Source organism: Carassius auratus, chromosome 41 (genome assembly GCF_003368295.1).
Source record: "Carassius auratus strain Wakin chromosome 41, ASM336829v1, whole genome shotgun sequence".
Taxonomy (NCBI): domain Eukaryota; kingdom Metazoa; phylum Chordata; class Actinopteri; order Cypriniformes; family Cyprinidae; genus Carassius; species Carassius auratus.
In genome coordinates, this window is record NC_039283.1 from 38904 (window position 1) to 63294 (window position 24391).

The 24391-nt window shown below is 38.1% G+C and overlaps 1 pseudogene; it reads left to right on the plus strand.

Moving 5' to 3' along the window:
• The window catches only part of LOC113059694 (ADAMTS-like protein 4), a 48791-nt pseudogene that overhangs the window by 18938 nt on the left and 5462 nt on the right, over positions 1 to 24391 (plus strand).

Consider the following 24391-nt stretch of genomic DNA (forward strand, 5'->3'; position numbering starts at 1 on the left):
GCATGCTGCCGCTAATATTATTTCTACCCTTGCATCTGAATTTGCTATGCATGCTATAAAAACTGCTAACACTGATATCTGGGGTGCTTTTCCCAAAAGCATTGTTAGCCAGCTATGGTTGCTAGTTCCGTCGTTACCAACAAAGTTCAGTGATTCACGTTTCCTAGTTTTTTTCCTAACCATTTATTCAGTTGTTTTTAAAACATTCAGGAGATTTCAAGCACTTCAAAACTCAATATTGTAAATATCCGTCCGCATTGATTTAGCCTTGTTAAACCTATGTATATACGCACAAATGTTAACATCGTAACTTATGTGGTAAGCACCCAAAGCTTGGATTAATTGAGTGAACACGAGCATGAGCACTGAACCCCTAGAATAAACAGAGCGGAAGTCTTCCTGAGGAAACACACTCAGAGGTGCTGTAAATATTTAGGGCTGGTTTGTGGAGAGCCGCAGTGTGTTTGCTGTGCATTAATGGGCCGGTGTTTGGTCATTAATGGCTGTGTGTGCGGTGAAATGACACCTCGATGACCCCATTACCGTCCGCAGCTGTCTCTGCCTGTCTTTAGTGTCCTGGAACATCCCTCTGCTTCATCTCTCCCTCTGTGGGAGGCTCCCATCGTGTTCAAGAGACGCAGAGGGAAAATGAGAAGTGTTTCCTGATGTCATTGGCATCGTGAACAAACACGTGGAAGATCTTGAGATGAGCATCTGTGCGCTTGCACTCTTAAAGCTGATATAGGGCTGAATTATGATGCCATATGTTTCCTCCTGAAGTCCTCTTCTGTCTGTCATCCAGGGATTGGAAGGAATTTATCCAATCTGGTAACATTTCCACTTAACAATTCTGCTTTCTTAACCCTGTAAACCCATGTTAAATAATAGTCTGAAATAGAACTAAAAAACAGTTTATTGAAGCTTTAGAGAGAGAGAGCGAAAGAGAGAGAAAACATGCACATGATTCAAACTGAGCAAAAATACGCAATTTGGTGCAGCTGCAGATTTTTAGATGGTGAAATTTTGATGCTTGTGATGTGAATCAGTGATATCTCATAGATAATGACATAAAATGATTGTCACTCTATATCTCCAGTGATGTGTCTCAGTGAGATGAGATGTAAATGATCCACACATATAACACAGTGATGGAGAGCTGAAGAAATCAAGGCTCCTCAGAAGATGTGAGATGTTCTGGAGGCTCGTGAAGATCATTCCTCCGCTGAGGAACAGTCAAAGTAAAGCTTCTGGAAACAAACCTTTTTCTAAAAAATGACTGATGGAGAATCAAGTGAAGCTGAGCTGCGTTGGTCCAAACAGTATCAAAGCTATTCTTATGTTCACTTTATTATTTCACAACAAAAAGGCATATGAAGCTTGAGCTGAAGTTTGACATTTGTACAATTAGACTAAAAGACCTTTTCTTCAAGGCTCTTGTCTTTCTCTGACTCTGTAAACACTGGCCTCCCTCTGTCTCTCCCTCTGGAGTGTTTCCAGGTTCACTATTATTTCCATATGGTGACTAATGTATCACTCTCTGTTACAGGCTGACCCAAAGCATGCTCACGCATACACACACACACACTGTCATGCTATAACCTGAGTCTCTCTCTCTCTCTGTAGGCATGTCCAGGTGCTCCAGTAAGCTCCAGGGCCGAGCAGTGTGCAGCGTTCAACAATCAAGAGTTTATGGGACGCGTGTATGACTGGGAGCCTTTCACAGAAGGTTAGAGACGGAAATTGAAGGGGTGTTAAGGGAAAACAGAAGCAATAACAGAGGAGTGCTGGAATATTAACTTGTTACTTGCCCCTCTGTCATTGTGGAGCTGCATTTGGAGTTTATTGTCTAATAATCGTATATACTGCTCAGACATCTGCTTAGACAATATTTTCCATTTACCTCTGTTCAATTAGTGTTTCATGATCAGACTGTATTGTTATGCATTATTATTATTATTATCATATTATTGGCTGTTTATTAAAAAGCTCATATGAGCTCTGTTTCAGTGTGCTGCCTATTTATAATTTTTTTTAAGGCACTACTCTTTAAAAGTCTTTTAAAAATGTATTTCTGTGATGCTCCGCTGTATTTTCAGCATCATTCCTCCAGTCTTCAGTGTCACATGATCTTCAGAAATCATGAAAATATGATGATTTACTGCTCAAGAAACATTTCTGATTAATATCAATGTTGAAAACAGTTGTGCTGCACAATATTTTTGTTGAAGCTTTTTGCTGGAATTCTTTGATGAATATAATTTATTTTAAATAGATGTAATTTTTTTTACATTATAAACAATAATGCCACTTTTGATTAATTAAATGAATGCATTCTGAATAAACATATTCATTTCTAAAATGGTAGTGTAGCTAATGCAAAGCCCGTTCCAAACTGCCTTCTAAGATGACTTTTTACCTAGAATCTAAATCAGCAATGCATGCTTCACAAAGGCAGTCTTGTGGTTTGCATGCAAAGATATATATATATATATATAAAAGATCCAAGATGGCTTAGAAGTTGAGGAGAATGTTGATTATAAACATCAACTAAACAAAATCTTATTCCATTTTACAAGAAATAAATAATTTCAAATATGTTGGATGAGTATTTTCAGAGCTGTTCAATGAGTTTTGCCATCATTAAATGAATCAGCGTAGAAAATGTGGAATAATATGCATGGATTCATTTCAGACAGGTACGGCCTTAAATTCTAAGAAAGCTCAGAACTAGCAGATAAGCAAGAATAAAGGCGTTTTTGAGAGGCTGGAAAAGACCTGAGACAAAAAGTAGATGTAGAATGAATGAAGAGAAGAGGAGGGAGACCGCAGGGGTCATGGGTATTACTGTACAAGCAAAGACTCTTTGTGAGGATAGAGAAGAGAAGTTAGAGAGAAACACAGAGTTAAAAACAGAGGAATGTGTGACGGGCCTTTCTAAAAGTCACTGAGATGGAGCACACGTACCACACCACCACCATAAATCAACAATACAGGGAGAGGAGAGAAAGAAAAAGAGGGAAATCGGATGAGGGGGGCGGAGTCAGAGAGGACAGAGGTTAGGGAGTCATAGCAACTGAATAACAAATGTGCTGTTCAGGATGGATGGATAGATGGATGGGATGAAAGGGTCTGTGAATGGAGGAAGAAAGGCCTGAATAGTAAGTGAGAGGCTTGAAAAAGGGGGAAGTGAGGACAGAAGTAACTGAAGTGACACCCAATCTACTATTGAGGAGAGGAAGACTTCTGGGCCACAACAAGAGCCCCTCTGACAGATGGCCATAGAGACCACCACAAATCATTGGGACAGGACCTCAAATCTTCAGTTTGGATCCTGGACACAGTATAGAATTTTGTTTCTAGAATTTTTGGAATCATGAGTTCAAACACTTAAATCTTGAACTTACAATCTTTTACAATCTTAAACGTATAAGTTCACCTTGAGTTAAAGTCTTGATTCTTCGGTTTAAAACCTCAAATCTTGTGTGTAGAACTTTACATTTATAATTGTGAAGATGATTAGAGGTTTGAATGTTGAGGTTACAGTCTTGAATTTATGTCTAGAACCCTGAATCTTCGGTTTAGAATGTTAAATCTTGATTTTTGATTTCAGAACCTTGAATCTTGAGTGAAATGTGAATACTTAGTTTAGACAAGCGATTCTTGATTTACAATCCTGATTTGAGATTAATAGTTTAGCATCTTGAATCTAGAGTTTAGAACCTTGAATTGGAATCATGAATACTGAGTTTAGACCATTGAATCTTGAATTTACAATCTTGAGTTTCAATCTTTGATTCATGAGATAAGAACCCCGAATCTTTAGTTAAGAATAGTGAATCTTGTGTTTAAAATCTTGATTAATGTAGACCCACAAGTCTTTAGTTTAGAATCTTGAATCTTCAGTTTAGAGTCGTCTTGATTTTTGATTCTAGAACCTTAAGTTAAGTTAAGGACCCTTAATCTTGGGTTTAGATCACTGAATCTTGATTGAAGGTATTCACTGATCAAGTGCTGCTAAAGAGTTGTTATTGCTGATGTGTTGTTTATATCTATAAATCATGCTTCTGAGAGACTTTATGATCTCCCTCCTGCTTCCAGTCATACTGAGTACATTTCTAGATGAGGAAAGTTGTGTGATATTAAAGGAATAGTTTTACAGAAGGAGCGAGGATTGTACTTCGATGACATGATATAACTCCATAAGTCGCGAGATTGTTTCAACAACAACGTGAAATGATATAGAGTACGGCACATATATAAGGTTTGGCACATTTAGTTTTTGTGTACATGACTGTAGAATGTATGCTTTGAACTACAGATGTAGTGTTTATTAAAGTGTAATTAAAGTGATAGCGATTTATTCGTTTTGCAAATGCTTTTATCCAAAGTGACTTATAATTGAGGAATGCTTGAGCATAAGTGATTCATTCTGAGGAGATCGTGTAGCATGACGAGAGCCAATACACACTTTACAAATGACTTGGAAAAGTACAAGCTAGAACAGAGATGTAGGTGTGACACAGTGAAACTTGAAGGTGTGCGAGTCAAACGCATGACATTGTTTTATCAGACAGAGTTCAGAGTTTAATCAGAGTCTGCATCAGCTGGGTATGGGACAGTGCTGATATCCTACAGGGTTCAGGATCAGGAAGAGTTCACTGCAAGAATTCAGTTACACTGTAATGAAAGAGACTTGGCGCTCATTCACCCCTCTGTTTACACTCTTCTAATTCTGCTTTTATGTAGAAATGAAATGAAAACAAAAGCCCTCAGGGGTATTCAGGCCATGAGCCGTTGTGAAAGACAACTCTTGTGTGACAAGGCGACACTGGGACTGTGTGTGTTTTGCTGGTAGAGGAGGTATTAGAAGGTGCGCGGATTTATTAGGAGTAAAAGGGTTGTAGTTTCCAGCAGCTATGTGAGCTTTTGTTGGATGAGACACTGGGGGTTTGGCTGAAGGGTGAACATGCTTTTGTTTTGTTGTCCCTGGGAGATCATTTTTTGGCCGGCTCTACGCTAAAGATCATTATGTGATCGTGTGTGTGTGTGTGTGTGTGTGTGTGTGTGTGTGCAGTAATTGTTTCTGCATGGTGCTGCTGTGCAGTTCTGTGTATGCTTTGACTTGTTCTTACTGTGCCAGAGGGTTTTTAAAGGACATTAAAAAAAAGTTCATTGAAAAATGAAACTCTGTCTCATTTACTCGCCCTCATGCCGTTCCAAACCCATATGATGTTTGAGGAACGGACCAAGATTTTGTTATTCACAGAAAATTGTGAACAGACCAAAAAGTAATTTATCGAAAATCTTAATTCTCCTCGGCGCATTCAAAAGAATCCTTGAGAGGAATAGACAATACAGGAGCAAATCAACCTTTATAGTTGATCATTTCCATGTATTTAAATGACTCTTGCACAAAATGGACTTTTCTGCTGCACTGAAAGGAGAGATTTTTAGTTAGTAGCAACTTAAATTTCCTTTTGTTGTTTGTTTCCTCACATAAAATATTGAATTACTTAAGAAAGCTTAAAATAATAGACCACTTTGTATTATACTTTTCAGATTTCTAAGTCTTCTGTCCATTATTGATTGTAATTTAAAAATGAAAACACGTTTTTTTTTTATACCTTACATAGTTGTTATATAGTTCGGATTATAATGTAAATCAATGAGACTTTTATAAAAGAGTATATTCATTAAATGATATAAATATCAGTTGTCACTGTATATCTCTAAAAACATGTTTTAGTAAGATGAGATTTAAATGCTTAATTTGATGATCAAAACATATAATCCAATGCAAAGCCTGATGATTTAAACATGATTAAAAAACAAATGTATCCAGTACAGTAAGTGTTCATTATACTGAAATATTACTAACAATATCAGTTATTCTTACGTTGACATGATAAAATCAGTAAAGATTTCACAGCATTGAGGTGGATGTATGAACAATTACACTTAAAGAACTTTAACTCGATGACGTATAAACCATCAATCAGGGACAGAAGGCATGGAGTCGGTTATGTGTGTTTTGATCATGTTGACCATTTAGAGGCCTTAGAAGTTTATGCATTAAACATGAAACAGTAGGCTTTAAAGGGATGATGGAAATGTGTGAGCAGTACAAGTCTTCATATTTCCTTTTTCTTTCATAAAAACAAAGTTATGTGGGTTTGGAGCAAAATAAAGGTGAACATTTTGAGTGCAGTCTGAGTGCTTGATGGAGAGATGGACAGAGATCCAAGTGAACGAGGAGAAAGAGAGCATGCATGAACAGAGAAACTGAACTCGTTTAATTCTCACGAAACATTCCCTCCTTTCGTTTTCCTTGCATTGGTCCAAATCCCTTGCTATTGTGTCCATCCGCTGCCAGAATCTCTCCACCCAGCTCAGAGAGCATTAGAGAGCTGGATGTGTTGGATAAACGTGGATGACTGGGGACAGGGGGTTGGACACGGACACAAAACTGTAAACAGAGATTAAGAGGAGCTGGGAAGGACGGTATTTGACTGGTTAGAGCGAACGAGAGCGTTTGAGGGAGGGATGGAGACACAGCTGTGTTTGTGAGAGAGAGACATGTGGGCTCTGATCAGAATAACACTCTCTTAATGCTTCAGTGCTCTGTGACCAGACTCACACCTGGAAGAGCCACTCACTACTCTTTAGTTTCTATACTGCGCAGATAATGCAATCGTTCTGTATGCATGTAAGTCACATTAAATATGTGCAATAAATGCTTTCCAGAAATATTGCACGCTTTGGTGTCCAATTATGTTTTACTTCTGTCTTTAGAGGCATAAATTCCTTGTTGGATGAACAAACTATGAAAAACAATTAGTTTTGAGCACATTAAAGGTGTTGAATACATTGTTCAAGCTCAGCTATTCAGGGGTGCATTTCCCAAAAGGATTGTTAGCCAACTTGTTTCAAGTTCCTTCGTTACCAACATAATTAAACGATTTGGTGTTTCCCCAAAACCATAATTCAAATGAACATTCGTAAACAGCATCGCAAACTTGCTCGACCTGTGGTTAGAAGCATAGTTTCTTGTTAGCAAAGGGATATGGGCTTAAATAAATATGCTCTTGGGCACAATAAGCAAGCTAACATGCAGTACAATATACATATTCCATTTTATCTCAAACCTAATTGCACATGAATCTATTTATTTTTGTGTGTCTTCTAGAAGAGCCGTTTTTGAAGACTGCGCATGTGAATAAATACCTAAGGAAACCCAAAAGTATGATGTAAGAGGGAACCCGCGATGAACCAAACATATAAAAAAAAAAAAGCAAAGTGACAGGGAACAAAAAAAATAGTAAATTAGACATCAGGTACCATGTTCAATACAACAGCACTTTAGAGATGTCTAATTAGTTAATAGCAGAAATTATTCCTTAACCACATGCGTGTGACATCATTAACAATGGCCTTATGTTGTTGAACTAATGTGGTTTAAATGACGGAGGTGCGACTGTGTTCGGGAAACAGTAGTGACTGGCTAGTTCGTTTCAACAACAATGCATCGCACAATGGTAGTTAATCAGCAAGTTACGTCGCTGTACAGGAAATGCACCCCAATACTGTTGCGCAGTTTAATGTAATAAAGATGGTGTTTATGGCTTGCTATTCTGAGAAAATTGCACACAAAAAAAAAAAAAATCCAAACTGAGGTTCGAGATTTCGAGAACAGTCTGAATTCACAGTTGCAGATATCCTGTTTTATCCTAACATTAACTGTAAAGTAACATTTGGCTTCATATTTTGAGCGTTAATCACCTTTGTACTGTCCAAATGTGGAAATAAAAACTTTTATAAGTTTCAAGCCCTATTGTATACCGTAAGTTTGCGTAGTAAACATACTTTTTGCTGTATGGTGTGCCACAATGCAATGTGCTTGATTTTGAGCTTTCATTTAAATTGTGGCAGATCTATGTCAAAAACCTTATTTTATTTTTTTGACATTTGATTCTGAAAGGCAAGACATTTATTTTTCGCAAAAATGTAATTGCAAGTGTGAAACAATTGCTTTTATTTTTAAGTTTCAACAGAAATGACGAAGTGTATTTTAGTTTATGTTTGTCAGGACATTCATCAGTAACCCTTTAATCCTATTTCAAAGATAATGTAAGTTGTTATGAAATAAGGATGCACTGAAGTCCTAAAGTTGGTCAAAGCATTCTGAAGAACTCTTTCAAAAGTATACTCAAGTGCACTTCTTTTTCACACTGCGTGGCAATACTACTGCTGGAAACATTTGCAAGATGTCTACTGCTTGAATGATTGTTTTCTCAGTTTTCAGTAAGCAGAAAGCTAGTATTTCATCTGGAGCAGCGCTGGAGTGTGTCATCTGTCTAAGATCTTAATACTGACTCCACGAGTCTTTCTTCTGTGTAAGATGAGGTGTGTGTTTCTGATGAAATCACCTTTGATCAGTAAATCTGGGCTCGTCTTTGCAAAACATCTGCCCACTCTGTCGGGTTTTGCATCGAGAATTTCGGAAAATGTGTCTGTTTTGGTTTTACAGTGAGGAAGGCCAGGATTCAATGTATAACACACTCTACCAACTCTTGCTCAGCCAATTGCAACTTATTTGTATTTTTAAGCAGGGAATAATTAAGCCACAAGCTTTCTAAAGTAGCATTTTAGAAAGATATTATACACTACTGCTCAAAGGTTTGGAATAATTAAGATTTTTAATACAATTTGAAAAAATAAATGTATAATGGTTTCCACAGAAATATTGGGCAGCACAACTGTGTTCAACATTGATAATAATCAGAAATGTTTCTTGAGCAGTAAATATTAATTTCTGAAAGATCATGTGACACTGAAGACTGGAGTAATGATGCTGAAAATACATGTAAATAAATGTAATTTTATATTATATTAATATTTCACAATATTACGGTTTTTACTGTATTTTTATCAAAGAAATGCAGCCTGTGTGAGCAGAAGAGACTTTTTGAGCAGTAATGTACATAAATATCCCCAAACACAGTTTACATAGTGTTACTGTCTAAACATTTGATATTGTTATTCAAATTAATCATTAAGATGATTTTTGTCCAAGTAATACAATTCTTTCTTATACAGATTTGGTTAACTATAATAACTGTTCTGATCATTGCACATATAATTCATGTTTCACAACCACATTTTCAACATTATATTTATCACTGTGTAATTTGAGACTGAACAGACTTGTTTTTGTGGGTTGTTATTTAAGTGAGGCCGAAGTGTGTGAATAGTTTTCAGGCTCGCGCTCTTCTTCTGACATTCCAGCTCTTTCTTTTGGTCTGTCTGTATATCCCTCTTTCCCTGAACGGATTCCTCTCTCATCCTGTGCTGTTCTTTCTTTCTTTCTCTCGTCATCCCTCTGTCTTCCTGTGTCGTGCACCGCTTGTCTCTCTGAGTTTATTTAGAGACAGCGATAGCGGGAAGTATATTTAGTCTGAATAGACTCACTGTCTGCACACCAGAGAGAGAGAGAGAGAGAGAGAGAAAGAAAGAGAGGAGAAATTACGATATTTCTTCTAGGTTCTTGCTTTTGCCCTTCTTTAAAATGGGCCTATTTTGTCCATTATTTTTATAACTTTTATTGACGTTCCTTTTCTCATGCATTTCCCTCTCTGTCTGTCTCTGTGACCGTTTCTCTCTCTCTCTGCCTTTGTCTCCATCATAATCTCTCAAAGATAACTGTGACTGAACGGGAAAGGCTTGGAATCTTTCACTCTTTTGTCAGTGTCAGCTGATTCTGATAGACGGACTGAGAGAGAGAGAGAGAGAGTCTCACATAACCTGACCTTTGACTGACCGGATAAAGTCGGCTACACATTACAGCATTTTCTGGAAGAACCGCCCACTTCGACGTATAGAGAACTGATGTGTTTGTTTTTTGCTTAGGAGCGGGGTTATTTAAAGTAGATCATGACACATAATACACCAGCATAAAAACAATGTATTTAAATAATGTCACAGTGGTTGTTTATTTTCCCCCGGTGTCCACCAATTTCACTATTAGTGTTTTATATTTTTTATTATTTATGTGTTAGTATAATATTCATTCATATTTGATATTAGATGTTTTGTATTAGATGTAATTTATATGTTTAGCTTTTATTTTTTTTCTTTTACTTTATTTATTAACTTGGCTACATGCTTTTTAAGCTTGTAAGATGTTTCATTTTAGGATTATTTATGTGCTATTGTAGTAATAATTAATATTTTGTGTAAGCAAGGCAAGGCAAGTGTATTTATATAGCACATTTCGTACACAATGGTAATTCAAAGTGCTTAACATAAAAGAAAGTAAAATAGTCATGAAGAAAAATAATACAAAAATAAAAACAAACAATTTTAAAACTTTGGAAATTATTTAAAAATTGACTTATTTAAAATGTATTTAAAAAAGTTAAAAATAGAAAATGATTTTACATAAAATACAGCGAATACGTAAAATACAGTGCAATCGGTCCGGACATCACACAATTAGTTTTGAGTCTATATTTGAATGTGACTAGTGTTTTAGCACATCTGATTCTGGAAGCTGATTCCAGCGTTTATTTTATTTTTTATTTGAGTTTTAATTAAGTTTTAGTCATTTGATTACATGCTATTGTCATTTTTACATGTTTTTTTTAATAGTTTTTTTTTTTTTTTTTTTTGATTTACTTTAGAATATAAATATTTTATTTCTGTGATAAAAATTTCTCACCATTGAAAAATAACGTCTCAGGTTACGAATGTAACCATGGTTCCCTGAGTAGGGACATCACTACCGGTGTGACTATAGATAACCACAGGAGGAACATGTCATTCACTTCTTCGTCTGAAGCTTGTATCCGAAGCATGGCAGAAGCTTAAGGACACAGGATCTAATTATCTACTCATGGAATCATGGTTACATTCATAACCTGAGACGTTCCCTTTCAAGGGAACTTCCAACTGAGTCATCTAGTGGTCACTATGGAGAACAGTATACCCATGCCAACATGCTGAGGGGAGTGCAGGCCAGAATCATGGTGAGCACTAAGTGAAAACTTTACCATTTCAATGTGAGTTGCCCCTGGGACGTCAGACAACTGTTCGTGACATTATCCTTTACTGCCAAAGGCCTAGACTACATACCCAACTTACCTGTTAGGGCCTTGGACCGGGGTATAGCTCAAGGCTTTGAATCAATAAAGATTACTTTAAAGAGATATGGCAAAAAGCTTAGCATTTTAAACTTAGCATTTTGCCTGTCACACAGGGGCTACACCCTGTTTAGATAGGTATCTGAGGTACATAGGTGGAGTGACGCCCAAGATGAAATGAGGCTTTTACCAACTCAAGAAATGGCACAAAGCAACCACGCGAAGCCCTCACCATATAGGATTTTAGAAAGAACGCAGAGCACTAGCATGTGAACTTACCATAGTGTGGATTTCAGAAAGTGTGCAAAGACTTCATGTGCACACTTACCATAACATGGATTTTAAATACTGTTCTAGGGTGGAGGGGGGGCTCTCATGGCACTCTGAAAGAGCAGCTCATAGATAAAATGGTGCATCCCAAAACAATATGTTTGAGAGTCATCAGCTCGATCTATAGTTATAATGCTGGAGCACTCTGGGGGAAAAAAACAGAGAACTCAATTTCATGTGAGAGGATAACTCTGAATTCAGGAAGAGAGTAGCGCACTCATGCACTGCTAAACTATTACGAGAACTGCCCAAGTAACCCTTCATGTTGAGGGAAGCGATGCTTGAACAAAGACACACTGGCTGACTGGAGCCCAAGGAACCAAGGTCTAACCAACTCAAAGAAAGGGAACGAAGCTGAGCGTGTAACCCTTACTGCACAGGATTTCAGAAAGTGCGCAGAGTCTTGATTGCACACTTACCACTTAACGTGGAGTTTAGAAAGTGCGCAAAGTGTTTAATGTGCACACTCACAACCATATGGATTTTAGAAAGTACACAAAGCTTAGTGTGTGTACTTAAAGCTTCCTAAGTATCGCAGAAATGCCAAACCACACGGGACAGGCAAGCTTAAATTTACTAACCTCTGGTGAGGGAAGCATTACCTGAGACAGCATATACAAGAAGATTCTTGCAAAAGCCACCTATACTTCCCACTTAATGCGTCAGTAAGAAGGGGATACCGAATTGACCAGGAAGGCCTTCTTTCTTCCCGATATCTGCCAGGTTCAGCCACAAATGTCTCTCCATTACCACCATGGTCGCCATAGACCTGCCCATGGCGGAGACGGCCTGCTTGGTAGCACAGAGAGAGAGATCTGTGGTGCGGCACAGCTCAGCTCCTGATCAGTGGAAAGTCCCTAGCCTTTATCCAGGTCTTTCAGCAGATCAGCCTGATACACTTGAAGCACCACCATCGTGTGCAATGAAGCAACAGCTTGACCTGCTGCTGCGTATGCCTTGCCATTTAAGCGAGATGTATCCTGAAGGGGCTTAGATGGCAAGGATGGAGAATTAAGAGAGGACGTCTCCCCCACAGAGAGATACCTAGCCAGTGTCTCTTCTACAGGGGGCATCTTCTCATAGCCTCGATGTTGGAAAAACTCACATGCTGAAACCGATGAATGCGAGAAGAAAACGGCCTCTTCCATTCCTTTTTGATCTCTGTATGATCAGGCAGAAATGGAAGGCTCACCTGAGCTGGAGGGATATGGTCAGAAAGATAACACTCGTCAAAACGACCTCGCAGCGTCACCTTGCTAGCACGCTTCCATGGCATGTCCAACTTTGCCATAGCGTGATCCATTACCTCCAACAGCTCTACATATGCAGGGCAGGAGGATTGAGAAGACTCAGCCTCAGCTTCTTCACCATCCTCAGACATTTCCTACTCTTCCTGGGCTGAACCCAGCAGAACACTATCCTCTGTATCGGAAAGTGTTAAAGAAATAACATCATCCTCCAGAGGCTCTCTCTCATCCACAGGCGACTAGCACGAAAAGGAAAGTACCTTTCTAAACTCCTCAGCCAAATCTTCCTGTGATACCCACGAGCTCATTCTCCTTCATGCCTCAGTAGCGGCGGGTCCTAAACTCTCTAAACAAATGCGAGCAGAGCTTTTTCATTGAAAAACGCACAATGCACATAGATTGCTCCCTCAAGGACATTGCGTGTGTGCTCTTCACCCAAACAAACAACGCAAAGATTGTGTGTGTCATCGGATGTCAAATATCAATGACACATATGCACACACCATCTAAACACTTTGCTTGTGGTTGACATGATTGATAGAGAAAGCCACGTTCAAATGCACACTTCAAACAGTCAGTGAAGATGAAGAAGAGGATGATGTGTTCTCTCTGTGCCTATTTATCTGTAGTCACACGGGTAGAGATATCAGGGGCTGTCGCCAGCCAACCTTTTGGTGCTTTTTCAATGTATGCTTCAGACATGGTTGATGAAGAGGCATTCCCCACAGCGTCCCCTAGAGGACGTAGTTCGAAATTCCCTTGAAAAGGAACAAGAACTTTCTCTCAAAGAAAGCCAGAAAATGCCTCAGAAAACTAAGTTTTGATGACTAATAAAATTTCTTCAAGTCCAGTAAGGTCTTCACTGAATCAGCCCCATCAGACTTATTAAAACCCTGTGTGCTCTTACTGACAGACATCAGCCAATCCGATTAAAGCTTGTCAGATCATGAAAGTTCTCTTTGTGTGCTTCAGATGAACAGACTGTAGTCCAGCTGATACTGAAAATATAGAAAAACTTGGATGGACCGATAGGCATATGTTCAAAATAGATTTATACATTTTCTAGAGAAGCTGGTAGTTGGTTTAGCATCCAGAATGTGCTGGTGCATTCTGGGTCATGGTTAGCTGGTTACTTACTGGCCCAAGATAAAAGAGCCAAAGTCGATCTGATATTCACAGTGTTCCCAGAGTCACAGGAAGCCAGGAGGTAACAGGGAATTTATAACTGTGATTTCCCGGCAAACAGATGAAGTCCTAAAAGGCAAGAATCAAGTGTGTGTTGTATCTTTGTTTGTAAACACCATTAATAATGAGTGTTTCCTGTGTGTGACGGGGGTTTTGATCATGACATTGATTGGCTGTAATTAATAGCTCAGGACTGTGTTGTGTTTGTGTGTGTTGCTCGCATCCGCACCCGAGGGATTTCACGAGGTTCACAAAGAGGACAGATACAACAGGAAAAAAACAAGACGTTTTCAGAAAGTTTCATTTATGAGAGCAGAAGGATCCGTTCTGATCGTGTGTTAATGACAATCACCATATTACACTCTTTTATGTCCATACAGTGTTATTTTAGTATAATTGATATGAAATTTGTATATTTATTCATATTCTAAATTGTCATTCATTTTTTTAAATAAAAAAAGTATTTTAGTTTAAGTTTTACTTATTTTCTATATGTCCTTTTGTAATTTTTAGTATTTCTGTTTAGCTTTAATGCATTTTTTCATTTCAGTTTTTTTTTTTTGTATTAGTTTTTACATTAAATAGATTTACATTTTAGTACTTCATCTTAAAAAAATATTTCATTTCAGTTAGTTGCCAACCCATATGTGAATGTAATATATGCATGTATATAAAATATACATTAAATATACTGTCATATGAAGTAAGAGCTTATACTGTATATTAGAATTAGGAACAATTTCATATATATCTAGCCCATATAAATATATTTATGTTATAATATACATTTCCATATGGGAAGGCAGGTTTTCTCATTTTTGTTTTTGAAGTTCTACATGCAGATTATGTTTATTATATGTAGCTAACCTCTTTTCAAATGTTCTGTGTCAGTGGGTCTGGAGCAGCAGTGTGAGCTGACCTGTCGACCGGTCGGGTATCGTTTCTACGTGCGACAGGCGGAGAAGGTACGAGATGGAACGCCCTGCGCAAATAACACACCCAACGATGTGTGTGTGGGAGGACGCTGTCTGGTGAGAAAACAGGCTCACACACACCAATATGATAGTAACACCAGCACCGGAAAGAGCCACTGTGATTCATGTCTAAGTCTAAATCTCTTAATTTTGCTTACGTTTTTTTGTAGCTTAAGAGTGATTCAGGAGAGGGAGAAAAAGCCAAAAACGTTCATCTATGTGGAGTTAAGGAACAGACAACTCTTTAAATACTGAACTAAATGAGGGTAATTAATGGGACACACAGTATATATATCACTGTCATACAATACATGTCTGCAACACATTTCTTCGCTCTCTTTGTCTTTTGGCCATTTTCTCCTCTTAAAAGTCGTCCTCCCTACTCTGAACTAGAGGTCTACATGGGTCCAAAAATTCGGAACCCGAAGAGACCCGTAAATGTGCTACACTGAACCGACCCGGACCCGTCTATTATTTTGAAAGTTGGACTCGTGTCCATTCAGAACCGAGAAAAGTCAAAAATTACTACCTGGAACCAACGCGAACCATTTATTCATTATTTAATTTATTTGAAAGCTGGACACAAACCCGGCAGGGAAGACACAGACCCGACTGGACCCGACTGCACATATTTCACAGTAAATTGCTATTAAGAAGTTGAGAAACAAGTTGAGAAAATGAAACTTTTTGTCTTAACTAATGTAAGAAGACTTCTCTCTTGTATCTGTACCTTGAAAATGCAACTTTGCAGTTTTGCATTTTTTGCAGAATAATTTAGACTGTTTGCCCATGAATTATAATAACGATTGCTCATCCAGTGCCATGACTGCTGACGTTAGCTGTACAGTCTGAGCAAAAATTTGAGATATAACAACAAAGAAGACGGTTCATTCATATTATTATAAAAATTGAAGCTGTATAGCGTGGTATGAAAAAGGCTATTGTCAAAGGTAAAGTCATTGCATTGTTTTTTGTTTTTTGTTTTCATTACCGACTCACACTTTTCTCATCCTAATTTTAAAAGTTGAAAGTAACAAAACAACACACTCACTGCAGCCGGCTGTTCTCCGAATCCGATCGATTCAGGTATTACACACAATGTTAAACAGACCCGGGTCCTCAGGTTGTTAACCTTTTAAGGGTTAAGATGCTTTGTGAATAACTTTTATCTTAACTAGAATCCGCTCTTTAATCCTAAGGGGAAGCCCTCACTTTAAAAAATGTTTTATTAGAATTTTGTCACTAGGAGGAACTCTTTGCTCCGAGAGTTTTCCTGAATACAGGTCCTGATGTTTAGTTCTGGAATCTGGCTGCTTCACGCTCCACTGTAATGAAGTGATTGTTTCCTCTGTGTGTTTGTGTCAGAGCGAGGGCTGTGACGGTGTGTTGGGCTCAGGGTTGGTCCGGGATCGCTGTGGCATGTGCGGCGGGGGAGACAGCACCTGTGAGAGGGTCACAGGAAGTTTCCTGAACACCAGCGTCCCACTGGGCTACCACAAGATCCTGAACATCCCACCCGGAGCCACGGCCATCAACATCACTGAGAGACGAGCCAGTCCCAACTATCTGGGTACGAACTCTCTGTGTGTGGACCAAATATCTGCTCTGAAACAGTTTCTGCATTTTTCTCCTTGAGGAAATGACTTAATTGAATCAAATACAAAATAATAATGGAGACGTATAACTGCCTAAAGCCTTGTGTGAGGGTTAGGTTACAGGTCAGAAAATGTAATTAGCTCTATATAAAATGTAAAGTCCCAACCATGATAGAAACACAAACGTGTTTGTTATTTATGTGGTCGTTCTTGTTGTGTTTGTCTTTCCTTATGGTGAACAAATGTCCTTACAATAATCAAACCTGACAAACATTCCTTGTGCGAACATGCCTAGTGGAGAACAGCTTCATAAAGGAACTAAATTCGATCTTATTTCATTAAATTTGGGAGTATTTCCCTATGAATGCAAGTGCAGGAACTATGTGAACACTGGATCCCTTTGCAGCGCAGAATAATTCACTCTGAAATGAAAACCTTATTTTCCTGTAACTTTTTTGTAAAAATATTGTTTTTGCACTTTCTTTCAATTAGGATAAGTTTTTTTTTTTTTTTTTTTTTTTTTAGCAGTCCATCATTTGACGTTTTTTTTTTTTTTTTCTCAAGACACAGGTGAACTAACTAACATAATCAAGGGGAGACAGAAACTAGGTCAATGAACACATGATCAAAGAAAAACTAAAGGTCATGCGGTTGTGACACAAAGCTATTGTTGCAGCCAAATGTATTAGTTTTTCTTTAATTATATTTATGATTTGGCAAAAACTTGAAATTAATGTTAATCAAAAGCATTCCTTCCCCAAAGATAAAACTGTATATTTATCAAATAAAAGTAAAAAATAGTATTTATCATGAAGACGATACTTAAACATTTTTTGACATTTTTAAACACATTTAGAGGACCAAACCTGCATAAATTAATATATATAGATATTTGCAAGGGACCGTCTCTAAAGTTGCATACAACATTATACACTTTTCTAACTTCAATAGCATTTGAGGAGAATGACATACAGTAGCATAACCAACTCTAAAGTGTTGATGAAAGTCTCAGTTATAATGCACACCTTTTATGATATAATAATATCATATAATATGAAAGTTAAATTTTCACTAAAGGTAAAGCTAAAAAACATTTTGTTAATCAATGTTTATTTTTTATTTACTTACTATAAATAAAGACGTGAATGTTTGTTTTGAAAGACATTATACGCCAAGTCAAGCCAAATACTATTAACTCTTTTATTTTATTATAATTATTATTATTATTTTGTCCTTTCAGGAGTTTTATTTGCTTTCAACCAAACTGAATTTAGATAATGACACAGTCATTTCACTTTTTTCTGGTAGAGCATTGCGTTAACAAGCGCAAGGTTGGGGGTTCGAATCCCGGAGAACACATGATAGTAGAAAATTGCTAGTCTGAATGCAATGAAAGTCGCTTTAGATAAAAGCGTCTGCTAAATGCATAAGTTTAATTTTTAATTTAATTTAAAATTTAAAATTGTAAGTAAAAGAGCAGCCTGAACATTCTTCTAAACTACTTATTTTTTGTTTGTCAAAAAGGTTTGCCCCATATAGTGAATAAATGATGACAGAATTTAGTTGGACTAGTTTTAGGAATGATGATTAGCTTAACTTAAAGCAATGGATGTTTGTCCTGACACAAATCATCACATCCATGAGTGCACTCGCATACATCACACAACAGGATCTGTTTGTACCTGCTAATGTGTGATTAGTGTGAATTGTTCATAGTTCCTGGGCTTTACCTCAGCTCAGAGTTCAAACGTTCAGCTCATAAACAACAGCGATCACGAGCGGAGCGATGTTTTTTAAATTCTTCACAGCTGCTGTTGATCACTTCAGATGATCTAGAGCATGTATGTCTAAATTCAGTTGACCATATCCAATTGTTTGCGCATGTAGTGTGTTTGGGGCAGCGATGAGTCACTTTCCTGCTGATATTACGTCCATCTTAATATATGCCTGAACATGACTCGGGAATGCACATATTCACAGCTGAGGATGCGTGGGGTTTGGAGGATCTCTCTGGGCTGGATTAGCTAATGCAGGCATGTTTTCATTAGTGAATATGACCCTGAGTCAGACTCATTGACATGTCTGTGTTTGTTTTTCTGCATTCACAGGTCTGTTGCTCTGTGTGTTCTAGTACAGTGTGATTGTGCCCTGGAGGCAGACTGCTGTAGTAGACAAAACACTTACCGGGTTACATGAAAAAAATACATGCTCTTTTTCTCTCTCTGACATCCTTTTTTTTGGCTTTTGGCTTTGCTCTCTCCTGTATCTCTGTTATTCTGTCTGACCCAGTTTTATTGCACCGGAGGTGTTCACTATCACTGTTATTATTGTTTATATTTCTTCTAGCACTGAGTAGTATAGTTCAGTGTGTGTGTGTGTGTGTGTGTGTCCATCATCCTGCAGTGTTTGCACAAACAGTACCTGCCTTCAGCAGAGCCCTGGAAACCACCAACAATTCTGCAGCATCACTGCAAACAGTTTTGCACATATAAAGATCATTTGCACAAGCTAAGCTATTCAGAAAATGAAAAAATTGTTTTTATATATATATATCAATATTTCGCAAGTTTATGGGTCAGTAGTTTGGTTAGTGATACTGATTTAAGTATCAGTTTTGATCTAGTTCAGGTGTCACTAGTTTGAGGAGTCATTCTTGTGTAAGTATCTATATTTCTCTAGTTCGGATAGCAGTAGTTTGGGAAGTAATGGTAATATAATTATCAGTGTTTGTTTAATCATTAGTATTTAAGTAGTCAGTAAGTGTCTTGCGTGTCAGTATTTAACTCTTTATCTGTTTAATTACATTTGTGTAAGTATCATTGCTGATGTAGTATTTGCATTGATCTTGTTTAGGTGTCAGTCATTTATAGTGTAATAATCGCTGTGAATGGTACAGCTCTGATCATCAGGAATCAAGAATTTCGATGAATAATGATGAGTTTGATTGCCATTATTGTTGTCTAGTGCAAATCTGAGCACAGTTTGAGATTTACATTTGCTCTCAATGTAATGATGTGTTGTGAAAACTGAGATATGAAAGAGATCTCATTATTAGCTGTTAGCTCTTTCATGGTTGGGCCAATGAGTACCATACAGATATGCTAAACTTCAGTTTGTGCTGCATCCTTGCTTTTTCATTCATCTTTATTTGACACTCTTGCTATGCACTTCTTAGAGTTCCTGGTTGCATGTGATGTATGATTTTGGTAGGAAAGTCATAAAAAGTTAATCACAATCAGAACTGAGATCTGTAATTACAGACAGCTAAAACCAGCCGTATGAATCTCAAAAACTCTTTTTAAGATCATGCCCCGCTCTGTATGTTGTGATTGTGATCAGCTCATTAAAGCACATGTTTGTGTCTGCAGCCCTGCGCAGTGGAACGGGTCAGTCAGTGGTGAACGGACGCTGGGCGGTCGATCCTCCAGGAGAGTATCAGGCTGGAGGAACCACCTTCCTGTACAGCCGACCCAAATCTGGGCCTCAAGAGCAGGGAGAAGAGAGAGGAGAAACCCTCAGCGCTCCTGGACCCACAACAGCCCAGCTGCAGCTATACGTAAGCACACACACACACACACACACACACACACACACACACACGTGTTCATGTAGTATATTAGAATAATGTGGAAAGAGGTAGACAGATTTGGCTTTTGTTTGATGGAGCACAAACTCTGAACTGGGAGATTTTACAGCAGGAATGGATGGAAGGAATAAGCCATTACTTTGTTTATTCATGACTATTGTGTTTACCAATGATGATATTATAAGATATTTCCTAACTCGTGTTAGAAACTCTGTAATTGTCATGTAACAGATTAAATCATGAAACAACATGAGACAATACCAGAAAGTATTTTAAATTAATAAAAAAACACACATTATCAGTATTTGTCAGGTACCAGTTCTAGCTAAATATCAGTATTGGTCAGTTACCAGTACTTTGGGTAATCATACTAGTTAAAGTGTCAGTATTTGTCTAATTTAGGTAGCAATAGTAATCAATCAAACAAGTTTATTTAACTATCAGTATTGGTCTAGTTTATGTGTCAGTGGTTTTGATAGTTTGATGATACTAGTTTACGCTTCAGTGTTGGTCTAGTTTGGGTGCAGCATGGATAGCACAGCTCTGATGATTTCGTTTTGGAAGAATTTGATGAAAAACGATGAGTTCATAATTCATACTTCAGCTTTAAGTTCATTCAGATGTTATGAGACTGTCCACACACTGTGGTGTGTGTGCGTGTGTAGGAATGTGTTCTGAGTGTCTGTGCATCAGTGAAATACAGCCGATGCTAACTGGAATGCGGTCATGGAGTCAGACGTTACCATATGCTGGAGTTTATTAACCTGTTTTTTGCTGTCTCTTTCTCTCGCTGTAGATTATTTTCCACAGGCAGAATCCAGGCATAGACTATGAATATTACATCCCAGTGGAGAAACTGCGGGACGGAGAGAGAGAAGTGCACAGAGAGAGAGACCGAGGACGGGGAGCGCTCCGAGAAATCAGTGAGTTTTCCTACAGTCTCCTTGTCACAGAGAGTTTCTCTCTCACTCACCGTTTCTATTTTTCTCTCCTGATGATCTTCTCTCTCACTCTAAATTTATAGCGATTATACATGTGTGCCATGCAGATATATTTCACTGAGCAGTCTTCTCTTATTTCTCTCATCACTTATTTGCCACCACTAAAACCTTCCAAGGTCATTACAGGAGAACGTGTGTGTGTGTGTGTGTGTGTGTGTGTGTGTGTGTAAAATGAGCAACAGAAAATGATACTTAACAGAGGTTTTATGAGAATGGGATCGCAGTGAGAGTGTGTGACATGAGGCAAAAGGCATGAATTAGGCTTTAATTCTGTGCCAGGCTTGCTAAAAACTGGCTAGGACACCAGCTAAATCAGCTTAAACCAGCTAATACCAGCACACCACAGGCTGGTTTAAACTGCTCTTTTCAGCTTGGAATTAAAACCTAGTGAGACTGTCTTGCTTCTGTTCCCTACACAGACAGCAAGGTTACCTTCTGAAGCAGCATCCCAACTAAAAGAGATCATCAGTGAAATTTTATTTATTTCTGATGATGCATGTTGCTAAGAAAACAGAATTTCCTAAAGGATATTCACACATGTAGTAAATTGCCATATAATTTTAATGAGAGTATGAGGATTTCTGATACATGAGCAACAGCAGCTGTTAGCGGTGCACTGGTGCAAAACAAATACTTAACCACATTTTTTGCACAACGTTTCAAAAGAAGTGTGCTTAGTTGCATGGAATGTGCACTCATAGTGTCAAATCTTAAAAAGTGCATTTTTTTAAAAACTACTTGCAGATAATATAAAAAATAAATAAATAAAGGTCCACTTAAGTGCACTTAAAACATTTTCATGACTGAACACTTAAGTGCATTACAAATGTGTAATTACAAATTAATTTAAATACATGACATACACTATTCAATAGAAATTGCATTAAGATAAATGTTAGATTACCATAAATGCTTGTCAGTGCATTCAGCAGTAATGCTTTAATCATATTTCAAAGACAATAGAATTGTGAAATTACATGCAAATATGTACTTAAGTCCTAATTAAATAAAAAAGCACTCAATAGTTCAGCTAACTGTAGCTTAATGCATTAACTATAATGCATTTTTTTATTTCTATTAACATGCAATTAAATTCTGAAAAACATTACATGTAGTTCTTTTTATTTCTGTATTAAGTAGGCTACTCTTTTTAAAAGACACAGGTAGGCACTAGTTTTTGAGGGCGCTTCTCTCTGTGTTTCAGGTGGCTTCTCAGTGGAAGTGGAGAATCCTATTGCTGCTCCTCCTGTGTCGTCTTCCGCCTCCTCACCTCCATTTTCATTCCCTTCCTCCTCATCTTCATCATCGTCTTCCTCTGTATCTGATCGATGGCCACAAGAGAGGCCCCGCCCACAGGGCTTAGGACCCAATCGCAACGCTCGAATCCCTCCAAGAACGGACCTCCCATTGGACAATCAGCCTGCGTTCGTGTGGCGAAGGGGTGCGCTGACAGAATGCACTGCTACCTGCGGAAAAGGTCAGAGAATTATCAAAAATGTTACAATCAGCAAATGATTTCTGAAGATCATGTGACACTGAAGACAAAATGTTTACCAAAAAAATCTTACTGACTACATATTCTGTATTGTGAATGATGGTTTCTCATTGTAAATCCATGGTTCAACTCAGCATGGATTGTGCTTTAGATTTTACAGCAGTTGAATAAAACACATTACTGCTTTGAGAGCTCTTCTTAAACCTGTGCTCCAGAGTGGACGTGTTGGATTAATGCTGTGTTTTTGTAATAAGAGAGCTGGAAACACTCAGAGAACATGAACTCATTGCCTACTGACATGAAGAAAGCCAAGCGCCGTGGAACAGGGCGTACATGTGCCGAACTGTTCGGCAGTTTCTCTGTAGGGATGTGTGTTTTTGAGGGGTTTCTCAGTCGCTCACCACTGGTTTTGATTAATCTGATTTGCCGAGTGTGAATTCGCTCTCTGTCACCTCCCAGTGGTGTGTTTAAAGAGCTGCAGACTCACACTGTGCTCGGCCAAGCATCACCATTACTATTGCTCAGATTTAGAGTTAGTGATTTAAACAAACACCGAAAGTTATAGTTCAACCAAAATATTTATAAAATGGGCTCATCCTCAGGCCATTCAAGTTAGTTTCTTCATCAGGTTTGGAGAAATGTAGCATTGGATCAGTGTCTCATCAATGGATGCTCTGTAGTGAATGGGTGCCGTCAGAATGAGAGTCTGATAAAAACATGAGAGCATCCATTGATGAGACACTGATGCAATGCTACATTTCACCAAATCTGATAAAGAAGCAAATGCATCCTGATCTCAGATGACCTGAGGTAGGAAAATGTGAAGATTATTTTTATTCTTTGGTAAACTATTTCTATAAAAGTGAGGGGAAAATACAAGGAATCCGAGCAATATGTAGAGACGAGATGATCACAGAGACTTGATGGTGTAAACTACTACCCAGAATACCTTGCCATTTTTCACCTCTTACCTCTAAAAATGCTGTACTATGTGTGTTTGCTTGTTTATGGATGAGTGCATATGTGTTTGTGTGTATTCAGGCTCTCAGTACAGAGAGATTGTGTGTGTGAGTCGACACACAGAACAGGAAGTCCATGAGAGGAGGTGTGACTCTGCAACCAAACCTGCGCCGGAGGAGGAACCGTGTAACGTTCATCCCTGTCCACCGTTGTGAGTTACTCCGTGTGTGTGATTGGGATTTTTTTTATAGGAATTCATCATTTTATTTAGCATTTATGCAATAATTTGATAAAAGGGACAGTAAAGAAGCAGCAAAACTGTTTTTGACATTGATAATATTGTTTCTTGAGCAGCAGATCATCATAATTTCATGATTTCTGAAGATCATGTGACACTGGAGACTGGAGGAATGATGCTAAAAATACAGCGGAGCATCACAGAAAGAAATGACATTATATGATATATTCAGCTAATTTAAGTTATAATAATATTTCCCATTTTACTGTTCTTACTGTATTTTTTAAAATCAAATAAATGCAGTTTTGGTGAGCAGAAAAGGCTAACTTCAAAAACATTAAAAATAATTTACTGACTCTTAACATTGATGTGTGTGTGTGTGTGTGTAGCTGGGATATGGGCGTGTGGTCCGAGTGCAGTGTCTCCTGTGGCTGGGGTGTGCAGCAGCGTCACATACAGTGCAGGCAGAGTTTTGGGAATCGCTCCACCATGGTTCACCCTCAGCGCTGTGCCAGTCTCAGCCGCCCAAACGCCACGCAGCCCTGCCACCCACACGTCTGCTCGCACTGGGAGATCAGCACCAACTGGAGCACGGTAAGACTACACGGTCACTACAGGTTATTTATTTACTGTTATTTAGTA